Below are 22,226 nucleotides of genomic sequence, written 5' to 3' on the forward strand. Positions count from 1 at the left end.
ATCAATAAATGCACAAGTTTACGTTGATATTTTAGACACTTTTCTTATCCCATCAATTGAAAGGATGTTTGGGGATGATGAAATCATTTTTCAAGATGATAATACATCTTGCCATAGAGCAAAAACTGTGAAAACATTCCTTTCAAAAAGACACATAGGGTCAATGTCATGGCCTGCAAATAGTCCGGATCTTAATCCAATTGAAAATCTTTGGTGGAACTTGAAGAAAATGGTCCATGATAAGGCTCCAATCTGCAAAGCTGATCTGGCAACAGCAATCAGAGAAAGATGGAGCCAGATTGATGAAGAGTACTGTTTGTCACTCATTAAGTCCATGCCTCAGAGACTGCAAGCTGTTATAAAAGCCAGAGGTGGTGCAACAAAATACTAGTGATGTGTTGGAGCGTTCTTTTGTTTTTCATGATTCCATAATTTTTTCCTCAGAATTGAGTGATTCCATATTTTTTTCCCTCTGCTTGGTCTAAAAAAGTAACCGTTACTGACTGCCAATTTTTTTTTTCCTGATTCCTCAAGTTGGCCATTTAGTGCAGCAGATAAGAGAATATTTAGAGCGGAATCCTGCAAATGGTGATAAAAGCAGTAAATTCTGCAGAAATATTCAATTCAATTCAAACTTTATTCCAGACTCATAGTCCATTTTAAAAGACAGACAAAACAGAGAAGAAACAATAATTATTCACAGTTTCAAAAGACAGCCATACCAGTGTTTCCACATGCTTGACTGGAATCGTATGGAGCTGAATTGCATATTTGTGAGTGCCACTATGATTTCATTGTCCGACTTGTTGAGTCTGATGTCTAAGGAGTATTTCTGCCGAATTTGATGCTTTTATCACCATTTGCATGATTGTTTCAGTTATGTGCTGCACTAATTTTGGCATCCAAAAATCTGAGGCCATACTGTGCACACACATATATGCAAACCCAATAGCACCTTACAGTCTCAAAGCATTACAACTCCACACACCTAACACCTTCAGGTACAACTATGGATTATTGTCTGATGATCAGCTTTCATACAATATCATAATTTACTGTATGCAGTTCACCATAAACTTTTACCATTTGCACCAAACATGCGGGGAAGGATTAAGGGTATAAAATGATTTCAGCACAAACCATGGACACTGGAAAACAAATGTTTTTTGAAACAACTGAGTTTAGAAAAGTGACAAGATTTTTCTTTTCCAGGTCCAAGGCTCCGAACAAGAGGCTGAGGATGACCTGTGATGATGACCAGTCATGTCTTCCTCACTGCTACCCCCTCATTTACTTTCTGCTACCTTTATTTTTGCAACCCCTCTCTACAGCCTACACATATGGCCAGCGAAGGCCTGGTTGATGCACATGTTGTTCAAAACAAAATGCCATGTGCCTTTTATGTGCTCTGTTCAAGGACTGTTCACTTTCTGGATGCAAAAAATTCAGCCATGGTCCCTTGTTAAGCTTGTTCACTTTTTACCATAAATATGTGCAATGTTGAAAGCAAAGCACTGTGATTGTTTTATCACTCACAATAGACAAAACTTGATTAGCCATTAAAACCCATTGGTGTGATAATATTTCACACCAAAATGTGTTTTATTGGCAAATTAAGTTCTTTTGTTAAAATGTGGACCACATCTGTCCCAGATCCGTTACAGATATGGGCTGTAAACTGATGGTCTTTTGCGGATCTGGTTCAGATCTGGTCCAGATCTGTTGCAGAACTGTAAAGTGGATCTGGGCCACATCTGGACCAGGGTGTAAAAATTGTTTGGACCGGATCCGTTTTCAGGATTGTTACTGGATGTTGGACTACATCCGGCGCAGATCCGGCCCAGATCCAATTGCTGTCTGGGATGTTCTCCACATTGTCCACTGTGGCTGCCACAACTTTGTCCCTGACTTTGAAATGGTCTAGGATGTTAGTAATTTCCTCTGCTACTGCTCCACCTGTCTGTGCTTCATAGACGGGGCCCCCCCCCCAAAAGTGCACACCAGAGGGTACCTGCCTCTGAGCATGCATAATGAATTGGGTGCGCTCCTAGAAAGCTTGTGTATTTAGGCTACACCGTTGTAAGAGACTAACTGAGTAAGAGTAAAGAGTGATGACAGTATTTTTTTAATTATTATTTGAATGTATAGACCCTCGGTCAAGTGCTCTCCTGCATACCACAAAACCAAACCAACAACTCATCTGAGAAACGACACGAGACAGTAGATTAACCCCACATACAGCCCTCCATCACAAGCGCAAACACAGCGCAATTGGGCATGACAGTCACACAACGGATCAAAGATAAACCTTTCATGTAGATATACAGTGGTCCCTCGTTTATCGCGGGAGTTACATTCTAAAAATAGCCCGCAATAGGCGAAATCCGCGAAGTAGACAGCGTTATTTTTTACAATTATTGTAGATGTTTTAAGGCTGTAAAACCCCTCACTATACACTTTATACACTTTTCTCAAACAGGCATTAACATTTTCTCACTTTTCTCTCGTGTGTAAACACTCTCAAAGTTCAAACCTTAGTAGAAAAATAAGACCAACCTGTTTTCAGGCCCAACCGTTTGTTTGAGAAATAAAAATAGAACGTTTTCCTATAAATAATTATGATGGCTTTTAGAACTAAAAGTAAGTCCCTTCGGCTGCTCCCTTGTTTGCACTTGGGGTCGCCACAGCAAATCCAAGGTGGATCTGCATGTTGAATTGGCACAAGTTTTACACCGGATGCCCTTCCTGACGCAACTCCACATTACATGGAGAAATGTGGTAGGGGTGGGATTTGAACCCGGAACCTTCTGTATTGAAACCAAGCGCATTAACCACTTGGCCACCACCCCTTGATGATGGCTTTTAGAACTAACGAATTTAATTTTAACGATCAACCTACGAGGTTGGACACATAAGAAATTATTAATAGTGACTGATCAGTATTTCACAGTTCCTCTGATCGCGCCTCTTTGTCCTGGCATCGCACCGCTGTTGCACCTTTTTCCACTCACACCTCGCTGCAGGTGTCTTTTTCCGAGTGAAGAACACAGTTATGGGTAGTTGTTGGCACTCTTTTTTCTTCTGGGTGAGAAGATTCTTATAAACAGACACGCAGAACACAATGCGCGTACTATCCCTTCGCGGTGCCGCAACAGGTGTCCCGTCATCTCGACAGAACACCGGCCTGCTTGATGAGGACGCAGAGCACAATGCGCTGTAAAAAAAAAAAAAAGCATGCAAAATTGGACTAAAAAAATCTGCGAAACTGCGAGGCGCTATATTTTCCAGTATTTCTTTTTCTTTCTTTTTTATTTTTATTTTTGATAACTCTCACATCCAAGGGGGCGAGGTTGATGACGTGAGGGGGCGTCGCCCCCAAACGCCCCCTCGTGGCGCCGGGTTCGGGTCTTGATTAAGTCTTTTCCACCCATCTGCTGTTATTGTTGCCTTTTTAACATCCTTTAGATCCTCTAGTAAATTGTCCTTTTTGACATTATACCATGCAGGTATCAGTTGGTTGGACAGGGTATCTCTTGATGGGGGGTTATATCTGGGTTATATCTGTTACCTCAAGTTGTTTTATAATTATAACTTAAGACATAGGTTTAATAATGTTTTATTATTTATGAACAGTTTTAATAATGTTTTATTATTTATGAACCTTAACCTACCTGAATGCTGGCTCCTGCACCGCTGAGAATGGGTGCAAACCTTTCACAATGAATTTGATGAGTGCATGATGACATTCATCGATCATGTCCTGTGATAACTTGCTTCTTACGGCAAGTGTAAACGGGGTCGGCTGGCTAAACAGAGGGGAGAGGGGCTGCGATGTGAAGCTGGAGATGGTGGATCCCTGCAGGCAGCAGGGGTGCTTGGTCCACCGCTAATATCGTCTAAAATGGATCAAACAACAGAATATTTGTTTTGTCTACGCCAAATAACATTACAGAATAGGTCATTGAAATTGCTAATATTAACAGACAGGAGAACAGAAAATAAGCAACACGTGACATTCTTGATAGTTAACGCCATGTGTCAACAAATGTTTAAACATGTTTGAGGTGTTGCCACCCTTACATGATATAACTGCTGCAAAAGTTGCACTTCACACTGTTAGAATCTTTTTTCTCAAAATGAAGCCATGCTTTCGACCACTTCACTCGCTCTGGTCTCTCCGCCATTGTTTTGGAAAATTCTGCTGCTATGCTGATGACGAGCATGATTAGTGTGCAGCCTGTCACGTGACGTGATGTCGACGTAAATTCCAGCTGAGCCTCCGACTGAAGGACCGATAAGGGGATTGTTAAGCAAAATGGCTATTGATATCGGTGGATGGAATTATTTCTTATCGGTTCTTGACAGGAACCGGTTCTCGATACCCATCCCTACACACGTTACTGTAACATGTGTTGGGTTATAATAAATCTATATTTCTAAATATGTCATTTTTTTCATTTGTAAAAAAAGGCAATTTTAAAACTGAAAATTCTGTTTGTTATGTGATTTAGCACTTATAGCGTATGCGTGGCAATTGGTATTCACACTAACCCATGAACACTGCCATCTACTGGATGGCAGTGTTCATGATTAGTGGCTGGTAGTAAGGATCAGTAAGGTAGTAAGGATCAGCCAACAGTCTTTGTCTCCTGCAAATTTCACTGCTCCACAGATTCCTTTTTGGGTTTTGTTATATTTCCAAGCATATGTGAAGCACTTGAATATCTCTTGCAAAAGCTTCTCTTCATCCTCCTCCAGCTATCCCATCGACTCCATGTCCCACCACACACAACTTAAATGTGAGCACTGTTAGCACATCACCACAATATATAAGGGGAAGAAAACCAGTGGAAAGATGTGGTACAATCCAGAGATATTAAAGGTTTGTATTCATCCATTAATGTTTACTTTTTGTTTTAAACTTATTTTACTAAAGACACACTCAGGGATTTGCCAGAGTCCAGTTGCATTGATTTTCTCTCAAATATGTGGTTAACTAAGGTTAACTTTGCAAACTAATCCAGACAACAAGTTTTCATAAGGATACTACTGAATACGGCCCTTCTTAGGTGTCACCTGGTTGTGGTGGATAGATGGCTGGGGTGAAGACATGGGGATGGAATGCTTGTCTGCCTGGACAGTGTCAAGAACCTGGACCCTAAAAGGCTTGACACAAATACAAAACTCACATGGAGTAGAGTGTTAAAATGGATTTACTGAAAAATCAGGCAGTGGTCAGTACACCAAAAGGCAAGCCAAGAACAGCAGCCATATCCAAATTATGAGATAAAGGTGAGGTCAATAAACTGGCAAAAAGGTTAACGGCAGGGCTAAAACAAGATCAAAAACTGTTAACGAGACCTGGAACAAAGACACAAGGTACGACAAACTGGCAAAGACATGGGAGAAAACAAAGGATTTAAATAACAGGTGTGATTAGGGACAAGGTGAGACAGGTGTGGGAGAGCAACCAGGAAAAAGGTGTGGCAAACAAAAGGGACAAGGCACACCCAGACCAAACACCAAGCACAAGATAAGAGCTTGCACTCAGACAAACACAAAGCAGACAAAACCTGAATAGAAGATAAACCCAAACATGAATACAAAGAAAATGCAAAAATCCACATATGAAATATCCCCCATATGACAGATAGTTACTCATTTGAACCCAAGTTTCATCAGTTTTGTAGTCTGGTAGATGCAGCCAGTGGTGGGCACAGCCAACCAAAATGTTAGCTTTGACTGAAAGGTTAACCTTTATAAAGCTAAACCAATAAATTTCTAAAACAATTGGCAGAAATTACAGATAAATGCTAAACCGATAACTTTCAGTATTGACTTCAGTACACGGCAGCTACTGACACAACGGGTCAGCACATCTGTCTCAGATTAGCCTTCTCTTAGCCAAAGAGACCTGGTGATCAGAGAGAAAGGAGAGAAAGGAGAGAAAGAAGAGCGAGTGCAAGAGCGAGAAAAAAGGTAATTTGTCTTCACACCATACAGACCTGCTGGTCATTTCACTGGGGTCTTGCACAGGCACAGTTTTGACTTATGGTTATAATTTTAAACAAACTAATTCCAGACAAATTATTGAAATTAACATCATGTCTGTCGTTTTACAAAGTGAAAATATTATCTATATGTTTTTGTTTAAAAGTAATGCACTAATTTTGAAGGTTTTAGCATTTAGACAGACATGCCTAATTTCATTATGGGTACATTAGTTTCCTGACTTCATGGTTGGCTGGTCGGTATAACACACAGTTACTGAAAGTTACTTTCTTTGTGTCTGGTAGTCAGGTCTCTTCTACCTGCAGAAGATAGAGCTCTACCATTCATGGCTGTCTATCTGCTACAAAACATGGAACAGACAAACACTAAAATATTTGATTTCAGACTTTAAAAATTATTTTAACTGTCAAGCTTTATTCACTATGCCTGCAAAAATATGTTAGCGGACTAAAAGTTATCGGAACTAAATTTATCGGAATATAATTTGTCTGCTGATGGTTTTCAAAGTTTTCTGGAAAGCTAATCCACTAATGAAAACATTAGCTTCAATAATTAGTGGATTAGTGGAACTGTGCCCACCAATGGATACAGCAATGAGGGGCCCCAGTGTTTGCTCCTTGTCATGAATTTTTTTGACATGATGTAATTTGGCATATACAGTACAGGCGGTATGGTGGCCAAGCGTAATTGTTTCCAGCGCAGAAGGTTCTCTCTTCAGGACTACCCCTACCCATCTCCATGTAATATGGAGTTGCATCAGAAAAGGCATTTGGTATAAAACGTGCCAAATCAACATGCAGATCTATCTGGAATCTGCTGTGGGGGGAAAAGTGTGAAGCCAAAGGTATTTTCTAATGTCTTTTAGCATCTTTTCTTAGCAGTTACAAATAGAACCTTCCAAGGGGACCATGAAGGACAATGCACCACCTGTGGTCTAATGCCCCTCAGATGTATGGTGTAATAAAAGAATAACATTCCTCATATAGTACATTTCTGTTGCTCAAATATGATATGATTTTTAAGTTCCAGAAAAAAGTTACTTTCTATTTTTTACAAAAAATAACAATGAAAACAAGGAACGTCTGTCTGTGGTCCTGACTGAAAACAAGGTGTACAGATGTTTCAGTTAAAACTTAAAATAACATAATTAATTGTTTTATTAAATTGCAATATGAACAGTACTGATGAAAGTAAAATAAATAAATAATTAAGTGGAGCAAAGCTGATCTAAGTTTATAACTTAAAATTCTTATTCAAAATGATGAGGATATTGGCCGTGTGATGGACTGGTCATCTGTCCAGTGTGTACTCCACCTCTCATCCGATGGCCGCTGGGATATCTATGACCATGACCCTTAATTGGAATGAGTGGGTACAGAAAATGAATGAATTGTGGTTAATTTTACCTGGAATAAATCTTGGGGGCACCACCTCTTGACTGAATGATTTTATAACAAGTTATAATGTCAATAATTTTAGGATCAGTCAACAGGAAATATTAAATCATTCTCTTATCTTCCAGTCGGAAGCTCTACAGGTCAAGCCTCGATACCTCTGTTCAACATATAAGCCACAGACAACCGCATATATTTAAAACATTTATTTAACTCAGTCAGGGATTAAACAGAACATGACATATCAAAGTAATGCAATTTTATGATAATAAAGTTCAACGGATATTTATTGTATGATGGTGGTATAATATGACTTAGTTGCAGGAATTTAAGAATGATTTACGTCCTAGTCAGCAGGGGATTTATTTTGGTGTTTATTAACATTACTGTTGTGTGTTGGGGGGTTTGGCTAGACATTGTTTGCTGTTTTTGTGTTTGTTTTCCTTCCCAGGTGGTTTGGGGCTGATCTCTGGGGAGAGTGTGCTGCAGAAGAGTCTCTCACCTCTGTCACGGCGATCTGCTGCACCTGTTGCATTCACGTGCGGCTCTCCATCAGGACGATCTACGACACCTGTGGCACTCACGTGCGGACCTAAGGACTCTCAGCTGTTGCCAATGAAGAAATGAAGAACTGCATTTAAGCCAGCAGTGATCAGGGCTGAATTGCCGGAGAATATGACCTTGTGACGACCGTTTGTGGGACGCTGAGGGCCGCTCCAGGTTCTGACATCGCGCCTGTGAAGGAGGACAAGGTTGAGAGGCAAAGGCTGTCAGCACACGTCAGAGGTGATTATTCTTAAGAGATCATTTGTGATTGTAATTTGGCATTTTTGCGCAGCTATATTCAAATATTGGTGAAAATTGTCTGGTTTGCTCCTCACGGCTGTGGCGCGCGGATTGATGATCCTCCACTGGCTGTGAGCAGCTGCCCTTTTAAATTAAGTCCGAAGTCATACCTGAACGTGTTGCTGATAAGTGTGCCTCTAAATAGTATTTCTTGGTAACAGTGTTGAATAACCTCACCTCTGTTCCTCCTTCACAGAGTACAGTCCTGGGAAAAGCCACCTGGGGGGTGTCGGCGGGATTCGTGAGTCCAGAACTTTCGGGCTCCGATCCGTTGTGACGCTGAGAGAGCGCGCCGCCTCTTCACCTCACCAGATTTCTTTATTTAGTATTTTGTGTACAGCACAGGGGGAAAGAAAATAAACTTGTTTTCTGGAACTGCTTCTGGTTATTTAACGCTGGGTTCAATCCATAACAATTACTGATGACAGGGAATAGAATTAAGTAAAGCCACTCGAGCCAGATTCTAACGACACCTTTTGCCGACATACAGGATGTTTCTCTCTGAGGTCAGATGCTGGCAGCCACCTTCTTTTACAGTTGATGACCCGTCTGTCTCAACTGCTCACATGATGGACCCTGAGAGATGAACTCTGCCGGTCACTGCACAACTGGTTTGTAGATGGTCACCAGGAGTTGTTTCTGCAGCCTGTTGGATATTATGTTTCATGGCTAATTTGTTTGTGATATAAATCATAGTATAACTTGCTAATAACTTACTAATACTCTCAAATCTTATGATGTTATAATAATAATAATAATAATAATAATAATAATATCCTCATATTTCCTCTGGAACGTCATGAGGCATACTGTTCAACTGCGTATAATGCTACACAGACAAATGCAGTTTTACTTTTACACGTAATGTTTATATAACAACGCGAGCAGGAAACCGCACATAAATGTCAGATGTTAAATGCAACATGTTTCATGCAAACACATATAACTTTACTGATCCATGCTGAGGGTAGTGGCCCATACATCTGGGGGCATGGCTGGAGTGCAGAGGGGTAAAAGGCACGCTGTGGGTGGAATTGGGGAGCCTGCAGGCTGAATTAGCACCTTCCTGTCCAGGAAAGATTTTGTGCAATACAATGTCTAAAATTGAAGTCCGTTATCTATGGTTTTTGAGTCTGTAGTGGAAAGCTGTGATCAAACAACCAACATCTTAAGCTTGCATAAAGCAGAGGCCATCGAGTTTCCTCAAAGAAAAGTATACTCCATACAGCAAGGCCTGGTATATCTCCAGGTATCAAAGAGGAGACGCTCCGGCCAGGCACAGCTTGGCTTGATGTCAAACCCCCCCACCACTAATCAGGATTTAAGACTCCCCAAAGTGCATTCCTCACGGAGCTGTGAATTCTTATCAGTACCCCAAACCAGATGGTCAACTCCCCTCTAACATAAAGCCTCCACAGAAAGACACTTTCTTCACCAAAAGTCCTAAAAGAGGTATTCCTACCTAGACTAAAGAAAAAAAACAACTCACTGAAGGATTACCATCAGTCTACTGATCATTGCAAAGTTTTTCTGGTTGAAATCGACTCAGTATTATGCTTTTCACATTTCTGCCAGATAAATACAAAATCCAGCCATGGAACAAGAATGACCCTGTTGAACAATTTGGGGAAGGGCAGGTGACTGATTCCTGCAGACTTAAATTGTAACCATGTTTTAAAGAAACTCCAGAAAATACGTTACCCAGAATTCTTGGGGGTGGAGCTCTCCAACCTTTAAAAGAGCCTGCGCCCGGGAATTCATTCTCTTCTCTTTCTTTTCTGTCTTCATGTGCCGTGCGCTTCTTGAGTTTAAAGACGCGGCCTGGCTGTCAAGAAAATTTATGACTCTTTGTTAAAAGCCAGGTGCTACTTAAAACTCCTTTCTTGTTTTGCATAATTACTTTTTCCAACAGATAACTTTTGCAGCTTTTGTCAAGTTAAACGCGCAGGCGCATTTAACTTCGTTTTTCGATTTTTCAAATTAAAACCCTTTTCTTCTTCAAACTCCAAATTCCTTTCGTGAACACTTTTCTTCTAAAGTCAGCTATTTTTGCACTTAGTTTTAATTTGACCCAGCTTCCAAAAGACGACGACGAAAGACGAATTTTTGAATTTTGTTAGAGAATAAAGATGCTCAAACCTTTATTCTCATAAGCCAGACTCCAGAGCACTGCAGAGAAAAACATCCAGGTCCACTGAAATGTTCAACAGCGACTTGAAGCACCGCCATGAAATCACAGCACGATAACAGCGATCGTCCCCGCCACCGACAAAACCAGGCGGGTCGGACCGGCAGAGCCTCTTTGTCAAGGTCCCTGAAGAAGCGGTGTGGCAGACGGAGCATCGACTGAACCAGACGGCATCCAGCATTGGACCTCACGGAGACCCGCTGCACTGCGCAAAGTAAGACTGGGCTATGTTGTCAGATAAACAGAGTGGCTTTATTTAACTCTATTCAAAATCATTAATCTTCTCTCAAGTTAATAAATACCAAAGTAAATTCCCTGTAAATTAGGACGTTTTTTAACTCTAAAACTCCCGCTTCGAAACCAAATTATCTGAATGTCATATAATCATTGCTCATTGAATGTCGTCATCATTAATTGCTCGCTGTGATATGTCCTGTTGTTTAACTCCTGCCAGAGTTAAATAACATCTTAAACATGTGAAGTTGTCTGTCATTTTTGTATGGTTTTAGAGAGGGTGTCGGATCTGACCCTTACGCCTGAAAGTTTGAGACTAATTTTAATATTTCCACAGTCTGTCGGATTTTGGAAGTTAAAGTGTCATGATGCTGATATTTGTGCCACAGCTGTTGGTTTACTGCTGCTGTGATCAAGGACATGCCTGGACATGCAGATGTATGTCTGCTATTGGAAAAACTCAGAAGATGCTATTTTCAGGAGATAATGGACTATCTAATGTGCCATGATCCTGACAGAAGTTGAGTTGAAGGCAGAGCTGTGATCGGCCATTTTGCACAGGCACACGCGATCAGAACCCGAGAGCAAGTGGACCTGGACATTATTCTCTGACTGAGTGGAACTTGAAAATGATGTCTAGGTGTGGATCCGTGAGGATGAGAGGACCGTTCCATGGCTGGCAATCGCAATTGCGATCGTGTGTGCGTGACGCATGCATGGGGGCTTATTTTTGTTGGGCACTAATTTGGAAATCTTTACACTGGGGTGAGTGGAATGTTTTTTTTTTTCATCTTTTGCTTTGTGTTCTTTTTAATGGAGCTATTTACTTTCGGAGAGTCTGTATGTGTGTGTGTGTGTGTGTGTGCGCACACGCAGCAGCTGTTTTAACGCAGCAGCTGTTAGACGCACTTCTTGTTGGGGAAAGTGTAATGCACGGACCCACAACAGGGGGCGTAAATGAACGGTCAATAGATATTCCAATAAATACAATTTATTGTGGCAAATGTGCACAACAGGTCGAATACTGCTTTTAGACAGTCAATCACAAGATACAATAAGTGACGTGTGGGCAGGCCCGAGGGTAGGAGACGCCTATCCAGAGAAGAGCCGGGGCCCATAAGGTTCCACCGCCAACGAAGACCTGCAGTATACCGAAGCCACCAAGTCCCGAGTCCCCAGGTGGCCTCAGCTTCAGCTGTCAGATCTGGTACTGCTGGCAGGAACAAAAACGGGTTAATGGTGGGTGTGTGGACATCCAGTAAGCAGTCAGCAAAAAAAGTCACCAGTCCTTCCTGAGGGAATAATCCACCACACCCAGGAAACAGGAAACGCTAAGTACGTGCAGCACCAGTAGTATACTTAGGTGAGAAATGAGGAGTAGGAAACGCAGACTCCTTCCAACTTCTACCACCCAGCTCTAAGCTGCGAGTATACAAGGTTAACCACTGCCAAACTTAGAAACAGGAATATGTGCGAACGGCACAGTAATGGCTGAGAAGTTTACCTGTGAGGTAAGCTGATATCTCGGCAGAGGTGTGGTGTCTCCTCCAGGCTTTTATGGTGCTGATGATGATGAATTGCTGACAGCTGTCAGTCCTGGCTCCTGGGTGGCAACTGCGCCCTCTGGTGCCTGAAACCCGACAACAGGCAGGGCGCCCTCTGGCACTGGCCAGCCGTACCTCCTCTTCGGGCAGCCCACACAACACTTCTGGCTGAACAATATATAATCAGTATTAAGTTTGTAGACTCTCTCAAATGTCATTAAACTGTCAATCTCTATAAGGAACTTTTTAAGAGAATTAATGTTGAATAATCCATTAATAAAAAAACAAACAACCGAGATGTGGGTTAAAACAGCATAACAGCCATTTTAACCCACATGTCAGTTGTTTATTCCCACTTAATGGACATGGAATGCCTCAGTGATGACACAGATATATATTTATTAGATTTGTCACACTTATATACAACATTTAATGTTTTTAACAGGCTGCGTTTATGACTTATGAATATGAATTACGACTTATGAATTACTGCAGCTGCACAAAACCTTCTCACACCTGCTGCTTTTACCATGACTGCCTCAAAATGAACAGTTATCACTTAAAACAAGTCGTCATAACACATCATCACACTTATGTAACTTTGAAATTAATCTGTGCCTCAGCTCATTGAAGCGCACGCTGGGATGCTTCTAGTAACTATGTCACCTGTCGGAAACGCTCGAATACTCATGAGAACTTTGTTTTTGGAAGTCTCCATAGCTGTTTGCTGCGAATGCCGTATACTTTGAAACCGGTCACAGCAATGTACAAAGTAATCCTGATGGATCATCGGACGGTCACTAACATCCTGAATCTAAATTGTTATGATTTCAGTGTGACATGTCCTTTAAGACAGCATTTTGAGACTTGGGGAAAAGTTTGTACATGGCATCAAACTGTTGGGCTTTGTGTGTTCCTTGTCTGGATTCTATCATTTATTCTTCGTAGGTCATGGACCATACGGTACTTGTCAGAATTTGGTTTTGGAACAGGCAAGATTGGCATGTTCCAGTCAGACTGTGTCTCAATTACTCCTGCTTGTATTAGCCCATCAATTGTGTTTTTGATCCCTTGAGCTGCTGTAGATGAGATTGGGTATTGTGGAATCCACACTGATGGTCCTGGTGTCACTTCAAATGTGACAGGTGGTACTTGAATTCTACCAACATCTGTTGAAGAGACTGCCCAGAGTTTCGAGGGCAGAGTCTCCAGCAATGAGGCAGTGTTTTCATGGTCAGTTTGTTCTGCACCATGGTGTCTTTCCAAAAACTGTTTCTCCAAGCTGACCACATCACGCAACACGTGCGGCAGCCAATACGCCTTAGATGATGGTGAATACTGCACCTGGGGTAAACTAGTAGGTTGCCAATCAGTGACTGCCTTCAGTCTTTTGGTCATAAGACCCAGTTGCTTGGCTTGATGGCCAGGATGCAAAGCCAGTGAGATATGAGGGTAAGAAGTTTCTGAGAGTGCAAACCACTCTTTCTTATCTTCCTCTAGGTCCACCACTGCAACCACACCTTCCTGTCCCACCAAAATACCTGAGGACACAGTAAACCAATGTGTATGATCAAGCTGTTCCTCGAAGGCTTCATCACAGACTAAATCAGTCTCTCTGGTGTAATTTAGGGTGACATGAAAAGGATCAGGTGGGTGAATATAGGGTTGGAGAGACTGTATCCAGAGCTTCCATTGAGTGTAGAAAGAAAGGATGCCATACGTCTTTGCAGTCTCTGGGCAGAGCAATCCCCAATAAATCTCAGCATGGTCTGTTGCTGCAGATGGTGTGGAATCAGGTGGAGTAGGACCATCCCATTCTCCAGGTGGCCATCACATGTCAGAGTCTGACCATCTTTCAAACAAACCACAGCTCCTCTATCAGAGCAAGGCACTTCCACACCACACTTGACCATGATGTCTCGTCCCAGCAGGTTCACTGGACAGTCCGGAGAAGCATGAAACTGGTGCATAAATTTTTGAGTCCCCATGCACACCGGAACTGGAACAGTCAATGGTATAGCCACAGGTTTCCCAGAGAACCCCATCACTTTCACTGAGCTTGCAGACAGCTGCAACTTGGAGTCAGCTTTTGTCAGGGTGGAGTATGTAGCACCAGTGTCCACCATAAAATCCACAGTACGCTCATTCACATCCACAGAAAGCATTGGAGGGGCTAAGGCTCCATGCTTGGGGTTCTCTAGGCCGCCCTATTGAGGAAACTGACCCCCTTGGTTCCAAAAGGGGTTCCCTTGGGAGGGTGGCGGTGCTCCTTGTGGTGCTCCCTGCTGGGTGGGCAGCGGTAGTTCCCCATGAGGGCAGTTCCTGGCCCAGTGCCCAGGCTGACCGCAGTTAAAGCATCCAACAACTGGTGGTCCCCCTGGACCATACCCTCTTCCCCCTACTCGTCCACCCTGACCCCTCCGTCCAGTTCGAGGTTGGAAGTGGCCTCGGCCCATTCCACCTCTGTTTCTGAAATTAGGGTACTGGTTTTGTGGCCACTGGGGTTGGCGGCACATGTGGTGGAAAGAAAGAAAGGCTCATTTGCTAACTGAGGTCCAAACTGACCTTGAGCCATTTGTAAGGGATCAATATTTTTAGATCCCTTATTGTTTACTTTATTTTCAGCCTCCTTGCATTTTTAGGAGCCTGAGCTCCATTTTCATTTTCTCACCCTGCTCTTCAGCTAACTTTGCATTGTAGCCTTTCAGGAAATGGATCACATGTAATTTCCAGCGGTCAAGTGGCATAACCGCCACTTCTGGTGTATCATCCATTTTTGCCTTCACAGCAGCTGGAAGACCTGAGTACACAGCCTGTTTAAACAGGATCTGTGCACCTGTGTCACCAGTGCCTGGATGTTTACCCGTCAGGTCCAGCCAATTTGACATAGCATGCTGAACGAAACTTTCAGGGGATTCCCCCTCTTTTGGAGCATATGACGCTGCTCCTGCTGTGATTGAATACGGGAATCTATCTCTGAGGGCCGCATAATACTGCCCTCTACATTCGTCAAATGCATTGCATCTGGTGCAGTGGACACCTGTGCAGCCTCCTCAATACCAATCTGATCAGCTCGAGTTGAACATGCAGCTACAAGTGCCCTAATGTCCCCCATTGCCAACTGGGTGCCTCCTGTGAGGTCTTCCAGTTGTCTTATCCAGGGTCCAGCACCATTAGTTAATGGTGGGAGCATGTCTCTAATTGGAAACATATCCCTAGTTTTACAGGGAGTGTACTCTGGGTGCCCACTCCAATGCGGCACAAGTGGATAATTCCCAGCTGCCTGTTGAATGCCCAATTTTGTCTGTCGCCTAGTTACAGGTGGAACATATGGTTCAGGAGCAGATGTTCCTGGATACTGCACTTCCTCATCCTCCAGGTTTATATACGCTGTTCGGGGTGTGGTTGGTGCAATGTCATATCTTTTATTTGCTGAATTGTATCTTTTGCTTGGCGTATGCATTCATCAATTACAGCGGATGTGTCTCATGTATATCATCCTGTGATTTATTATTCTGAAGTGTGCACTTCCGTCCTGCCTGTTCCTGTTTGCGTGTCAGTAGCTCCTGTGTAAAGTGTTGCATTTCAGTAGCATCCGCTTTCTGCCTCTCTACCTCTCTCTGTAAACCCTCTCTTAATCTTTTCAGCTCCGCATCAACTTCTGTTCTAATAGCAGCCTCCGAGTCCGGTGTTTCTGTCTGTGGTTTATAATCATCTGGTTCAAAGTCACTGTAATCATCATTCCCCTTGTCATTTTTATTCGAGTCATACATATGGGTGTCCCTGCATCTGCGCCACTGGTCAGCCCTGTGGTGAGCCCTGTTCATAATCTGTTGTCTTTGTCTTTCTATACGTCTCTGAACATTTGTTTGCTGTGCAAGTCTCAACTGTCTGAGTATATCTGGGTCATTAAGGTCACCCTTAAATGCATGAAAGTCCCATCCTTCATCTTTCAGTTCCTCCTCATCACTTATATCTTCTCCTTCACGCTCTTTGCATGATGGCTTGGGTGGAGACCTCTGCTTTGGCTTGAAAACGGGCACTTCAGGTTTGTATGGATCAAAATGTTGCAATAAATCATGCTGCTCCCTCTGTCCAGGCTCAAAGGCTGCATTTGGGGCGTGTCTGGGGGCAGTGGGTGGAGCCTGGCTGCATTTGGGGCGTCTCTGGGGGCAGTGGGTGGAGCCTGACTTGAAGCTGGGGGCTGACTCACAGCCACTGGCTGCTGTGTCGCAACTGGTACACTCGGTATTTCCACAAAATCCATCATGCCTGTTCTAATCATTACTAATGGAGCCTGGAAATGACCAGGTGGCACCCGTGGCGAATTTCGAACAACTGGATAATTGTAAGGTGGTGGTTGTTCACATTCCTCTAGGGAAGGATACATGCCTTTCCCTTCCACCAGAGGGATAATTTCTCCTTTAATTGGTGACTTAATTTTATCATTAGGTTGTGCAACATCAGTTGTTACACTTTGATCCTTACTTTGATCTGCATCTTTTTTGAGTTTTTCCTCTCCTTTACTGCTTCCTCCCAGTTTTGACATGCACACATCTGAATCACAGCACAATGGTAATGAATGTATCTTTTCTCAGCATCTTTTAATGCCTTCACAGATTTGGCTTTAATCAGGCTTTTGTCCTGTTCTCAAGCTTTAAACGCCTCTGCTTTATCAACTAAAACTATCCTGTACTGATCTTCTAGACCAGTAAGTAATTTCTGCCTAGTGATAATGGCACCCATATCAGGTCATTTGGGATTTTCACCTTCCTGCATTTCTGTCAAAATTGACGTCAGAATTTTCTCCTCCTCTTTTTGGTTTTTCTAATCCACTGATTTAAGATAGAATGTTTTAAATGAGGACCAGAGGTCCATCATTGACCTTGGTTCAGACATTGTCAATAGAAATACCAAGATGGAGGACACACAAAATATAACGGAAAACACATGATAAAATTACACAGCTGCTGAATTTATTGACTTATTGCTCACGTGGCCCAATGTGAGATCCACCAGCCAACCTTCTACCGTGCTAGTGCAATGAGGCGTACCTCTTCACACGGCGGACTGATGCAGGGTGTTAATTCACAATCTCACCTTGGTTTTAAATAAGCCAATAGATCAACAATCCAAACCTTCCACTCATATCTACCCCACAAAAAGTACTGGTCAAACCCTTTATTGCCACTGGAATTTTCTTCAGGACTGGAATTTTCATCTGCAGAAGAACATCACAGGAATTTTCATCAGACTGGAATATTCATCTGCGGAACAGCATCACAGGGATTTTCTTCAGTGTGGGGATTTACTGACCAGCACCGAACCACCCCACTTCACAATCCCACAATATACAATACAACCCACAATCAACGCTTCAAACACTGTGACCTTGTCCCACAAGGTTAATCTCTCTGTGCACAGTAACTTTATTCTTACTGTTAAACTCTTAAACTGCTTTTTTAACATATATTTCCTCTCAGTATACCGGTTACTTCTCTATTTTCTCTTGTATTTCTCTATTTCTTGACTTCCTCTTTTATTTTTCTGTTTAAGTCTCTGTCTTTATACTGTAATGTTACTTTTTTCTAAGTTTTGATCTGTTCTGGTGTTGACGAAACGGAGACACCTGCCTTCTCACAGACACCAGACACTTTTTAGAATCGCCAATGTGCAGATTTAGAAAAGGTTCTGCTTACCTTTTAAATATGGCTAGCCAAGGGTGTGAATGGTGTCTTGATGGAAATAGGGTGTCCTTTCACCCAAGAGAAGACTCTGCAGCAACTCCACTTGAGATTTTCAATAAAGATAATAAAACACAATTACTATTTCTTTTAAAATAATTGTGTAACTCACGATCACGTCGGGATCACCAATTTGTTAAGGATACCACTCTTCCCCACGTCCGAAAGGACCTGGAAGTGTTTCTTACGTGTTCGTGAATCGTGAGAGACACAAAAAAAACTCAGAATTCAATTTGCAATTATACAGACCTTAAAGGGTTTATTGAAGAATACAGCAGAACAGATCAGAGGATTGTCATCATTCATCAAGCGCAGGGTGGGTTCAATGCAACACACTTTATTACGCAACAACGATACCAACAGGTTGTGTGTTCAGCAAAGAACACAGAATGCCGGAAAACATATAGATTTTATACAGTGGTTCAATTCGTTCAGTTGGGGTGTTATCGCCTTCTGATTGGACAAAGGCATGAAAGGTCTTCGAGGAATTGGGGAGGGAAAGGTTCTTCATGGAAATTGCATGGTGGGGGATGTTTGGGGCACATTGATTGGTCCTCTTGAACACGTCGATATTGTGGTGAACTGGTTCTCAGAATCTAAATGGTGGAGAAGTTACCAGCACTTCACACCTATGTCGGATGTCTGTGTGGACATCTGTTCCCTAAAACCAGTTTAAACCTGTTTTCAATCCATATATAGAGGTGTCTTCAGTTTTAATACACCATTGTGCAGACAGTGAGAAACCACAACTCTGATATCTGCACAGATGAAAGTTCAGTTCCTACAGTGGTGTAGTCTACATTTTGAAGTGGGTAGACTGTGTTTTTTGTCCGTCATCAACCCCATGCGTTGCGCCCCCGGTTAACATTTTAACACCATAACAACAAATAGATCTATACTTTCCATCTGATCACTTATATTCTATATTTGCCACTATAAATGTGAGAAATGTGTCAGAATGTAAGTAAGTAATTTGCACCAATTGCAAAATACAGTAGCAACAGTAATCTAAAGATGATTAAAAAATACAAAGATCAAATATATTTATTTTTTGGCATCTGAAAACCTAATTTACAAAGAAATTGAATCAGGTCATAAACCAGGAATAAACATGTTTAAATCCAGCCAAAAGTATCATATGCAAGCTACTGTGTATTGTTTAACAGTAAATAAGACAACTTTAAGTCACAGTCACTCAAAAAAAAACCTTGTGTTGATGAGCGCCACACGGACTGAGCGCACGTCAGTCTGCTGGGAGACACGACCGAGCGGGCGCAGGTTCTCCTGCACGCAGCCACGACTGCAGCTCCTCACAGGACGGCGACGCGGAAGTGGAGACCCGGCACCCCGGACAACCGGCCGGAGCCACCGATAGCGAAAAGTCAGAGAACGCGGCACGTCGTAGCCGTCATGTGGTGTGAAGAATCCGGCTATGAATTGTCGTGGAGTATGTTTGCAGGAAACAGCCAGGCACACTCTGAGCCGAACACGGACTCCTCCTCTCTTCCCACGTCCTCTGCGACGCAGACGCCGAGGCAACACGCCAAGCAGCCGGCGTAGAAAGTCCGGTACGGACGCTAAGACAGGCGGCGGGGGCAGCCACGTCCCTGGCCGTCCGCCCTAGCCAGGAACAGCGAAATTCTCCAGCGAAGCCCGAACGCTGATAAGAGTCTGGCGATCATACACAAGGAGCGGTGACACATTCCATGCAACAAAGTGTAAAAACAATAAAAACGACACTAAAGAAGCGAGTGCCGACGGCAGGCCACATACAACGGCGCCATCTTGACAGTGGGAAGGACTCTTGAAAGAGTAACATGGTTAAAATCCCCAGAGATGGCAATGAAGTACTGGGGTGTAGTGTCTGCAGCTGTCTTGGAGGTGATGATGTCACTGGCCCTTGAAGCGTCTGCCGCCAGTGGGATGTAAATGACGAGGATGATGGCATGGGAAAATTCAATCAGCAAATAATAAGGACAAAGACTTACTGCCAATAGTTCAATGTCTGGTTATACACAACACACACACACACACACACACACACACACACACACACACACACACACACACACACACACACACACACACACACACACTCCTTCACCGTAACGTGTCTTGGATTGCACCACGTGTTGTTTTCGTAGACAGCAACTCCCCCGCCATGCTTTTTGCCACTGTGGGTGCAGCTCCAGTCCCCTTGCACCAATTGAAAGTCAGGTAAACTCACTACAGAGTCTGGTATGTTGTCCTGCAGCCATTTGTCCATGAAACACAAGACAGCCCTCACGAAACACACAGTCGCTCCTCACTAGTGATGTTAATTCATCCATTTTGTTCATCAAAGATAATAATAATAATAATAATAATAATAATGAATTTTATTTATAATGCACCTGTCATTAATAAAAATCTGAAAGTGCCACAGGAAAAAAAAAAACAAAAAAACAAGTACAAACAAGAGATTGAAATCAGAAAGTCTTAAGATAAAACAGTCAGCAGAATTGAATAAAACAAAATAAATAATAAAATGGAATAAAAATACTAAGACCCTCCACACCACCAGAGCCAGCCCCTGCCGCCCAGGTCTGGTCTGTCGAGGACCTCGACTTTTACTGTCACCCATGGTACAGCGTACTTGACACCAGCGGGTCCCCCTGCGGGTGGTGAGCCGACAGGGTGGAGACGGTAGGCCCACATTGCCTTTTCGGGCTGTGCCCGACTGGGCTCCGTGGCAATCTCATCCACCAGGTGCTCGCTGACAGGTCCTACATCCAGTCCTGGCTCCAGATGAGGGCCCCAGGCTTCCTCCAGGCCAGGTCACATTTCCTCTACCTCGTTCTGTCATGGTGTCTTGTGAACCATTCTTAGTCTGGCCTCTCGCCTGAGACCAATTTGCCATGGGAGACCCTACCAGGAGCACAAAGGCTCCAGACAACACAGCTCTCAGGTTCATAGCGGCAGGATTGTCATATTCATGGACAGGATATCGAGGCGTAGTCGGGGGGGAGGAGGGTTTCCGGTTTGGTTGACTCAGGGTCTAATCACTGCTTTTTGCAGATGATGTGGTCCTGTTGGCTTCATCAGCCGGTGACCTTCAACACTCACTGGATTGGTTCACAGCCGAGTGTGAAGTGGCTGGGATGAGGATCAGCACCTCTAAATCTGAGGCCATGGTTCTCAGCAGGAAACCGATGGATTGCCTACTATGGGTAGGGAATACGCTCTTGCCCCAAGTGAAGGAGGTCAAGTACCTCGGGGTCTTGTTCACGAGTGAGGGGACAATGGAGCATGAGATTGGCCAGAGAATCGGTGCAACAGGGGCGGTATTGCATTCACTCTACCATACTGTTGTGACGAAAAGGGAGCTGAGCCAAAAAGGCCAAGCTCTCGATCTACTGGTCAGTCTTCTTTCCTACTCTCACCTATGGTCATGAGGGTTGGGTCATGACCGAAAGAACTAGATTGTGGGTACAAGTGGCCGATATGGGTTTCCTCAGGAGGGTGGCTGGTGTCTCCCTTAGAGATAGGGTGAGAAGTTTGGTCATCCGTGGAGAGCTCAGAGTAGAGATGCTATTCCTTCGTGTTGAAAGGAGCCAGCTGAGGTGGTCCGGGCATCTGGTAAGGATGCCCCCTGGGTGCCTCCTTAGGTAGGTGTTCCAGGCACATCCATCTGGGAGGAGACCCCGGGGAAGACCCAGGACTAGGTGGAGAGATTATATCTCCACACTGGCCTGGGAACGCCTCGGATTCCCCCAGCCAGAGGTGGTTAATGTGGCCCGGGAAGGGGAAGTCTGGGGTCCCCAGCTGGAGCTGTTGCCCCTGTGACCCGAACCCAGAAAAGTGGTTGAAGATGAGTGAGTGAGTGAGAATAAGATGCAACAGTTCAAAATTACTGAGACCTATGAAAGGCCTTGAGGCTTTTTAAGAAATGGTTCAATAGTTTGTGGAGCCCTCAGATGATCAAGGAGGAAGTTCTATATATGCTGAATAGAAAGGTGTAAAGTTTGGTGCGAGGGGATGAGGGAGATTAGTGTTGTATGAATGGAGGGAACGGGAGGATGTGTGGGGATTGAGGTGGTCTTTGAGGTATGCGGTGACTTGCCATGGATGCACTGGTAGGTGATGAGAGCAATCTTTAAATGGATTCTGTAAGTGATGGGGAACCAGTGAAGGTTATGCAGAATAGATGTAATGTGGTGCTGTTTGCAAACTCTAATCAGAATTCTAGCTGCACTGTTTTGAATGTATTGGATCCTTTGAATGT

The 22,226-nt window shown here is 43.4% G+C and overlaps 1 long non-coding RNA gene across 1 annotated transcript; it reads left to right on the plus strand.

Moving 5' to 3' along the window:
• Window positions 1-1,409: 1,409 nt before the first annotated feature.
• Window positions 1,410-8,040, plus strand: LOC117513233. Its single transcript, XR_004561498.1, has 3 exons — window positions 1,410-1,625; window positions 2,396-2,400; window positions 8,028-8,040. It is a non-coding gene; the product is annotated as an uncharacterized LOC117513233 (long non-coding RNA).
• The last annotated feature ends 14,186 nt before the right edge of the window (window positions 8,041-22,226 follow it).

This window comes from Thalassophryne amazonica, chromosome 7 (assembly GCF_902500255.1).
Source record: "Thalassophryne amazonica chromosome 7, fThaAma1.1, whole genome shotgun sequence".
NCBI lineage: Eukaryota > Metazoa > Chordata > Actinopteri > Batrachoidiformes > Batrachoididae > Thalassophryne > Thalassophryne amazonica.